Raw genomic sequence first — 1,225 nt, 5'->3', positions numbered from 1 at the left:
TCACAGAAAAAGTTGACACTCATAAGTGCCATGCATGATGGAAGTCATCCAACAGTGTCAGTTAAAAGACCATTATCTATTACATGTGAAATTGCTATGCAAGAATATTCAAGTTATGGAAGCAGAGTTCATCAGTATTCTAGTTCAAACTCTTAACTAGCCATGTGGTTACTAGTCATTCCCTAAAGTACCATCATGATAAGTGCTTCCTATTCCCAAGATCTGACCTTGTGCCCTGTCAAGGGAAGCCTCGTCAGAATGTGTCCACCTGCCGTTGCGTTAACACTTTCAGCTTAGCCCCACAGGGGTCAGCCCTGGACCATGCTATTGTACTTGCAATTTCCCTCACACCACTATACCAGAGATTATATCTGTAAGTACTTAATAGTTGAAATCATGCTGCACATAACCCATTATCACATTTGTTTTCTTGCCTGCCTGCTATATTCCTGATGAATGCATTATTGATGTTATTAATTTATGCTAATATATATTGATCACTTGATATATAGATAAACATGGGTAAATAAACATAGGAATTGTCTAGCATCTATGGGGGTTCCATCACAGGCAGAAGCAATTCATCAGTTGATAGTTGAATTCCATATAGGAGATAGCATGATTACTTTTATCCTCTTTGAAAGTAATATAACCTGCTCTGAATTTTGTCACCATTCTAACCATTGACAATTTCAATAACAACCTTTATCAATAAGCAACAATCAAATCAAGAAGAGGGACCTGCCTATACTCTCAACATGTCTAACCTTGTACAAACTTGCACTGGGTTGGAACAGAGAATATGCCAGACACTTGAAACATGGTGCAATACTTTCATGCTGAGCCATACCATCCCTTAGACATTGCCTGTGTATGGGTCTAGATCTTTACCCACAACAAAATTTACATTCATATGATGATATATCTTTATACATTATGCATCTTCATATTTCTGGAGTTATGGCCTAGTCAATATGACCCCTCCCCCCTTTTTTTATAAAGATATGATCAAGAAATACCTTCCATATTGCTTTGAATAAATCTTAGACAAATGTGATATGCAATATACTGTTCATTTAATAAAAAATATACAAGAATATCCAGTTAATAAATATGTATGTTCTTCTTCTGTAAAGGTTAAATTTAGATATTATTTTATTTAAAAATTAAATTTTTGAAAGGTTATTCCTTGAAATGCTACTCCCACTCCACAATTAATTCTGGG

General features: G+C 35.3%; 1 protein-coding gene across 1 annotated transcript in view; it reads right to left on the bottom strand.

Moving 5' to 3' along the window:
* LOC119589416 (WD repeat-containing protein 43-like) overlaps positions 1 to 1,225 on the bottom strand; it is a gene marked incomplete in the record, with an annotated part of 18,183 nt that overhangs the window by 13,402 nt on the left and 3,556 nt on the right.

The sequence above is a fragment of the Penaeus monodon genome, chromosome 25, assembly GCF_015228065.2.
Source record: "Penaeus monodon isolate SGIC_2016 chromosome 25, NSTDA_Pmon_1, whole genome shotgun sequence".
Lineage (NCBI taxonomy): Eukaryota > Metazoa > Arthropoda > Malacostraca > Decapoda > Penaeidae > Penaeus > Penaeus monodon.
The sequence above is the reverse complement of the archived record's forward strand: the minus strand, read 5'-3'. Positions and strand labels throughout refer to the sequence as shown.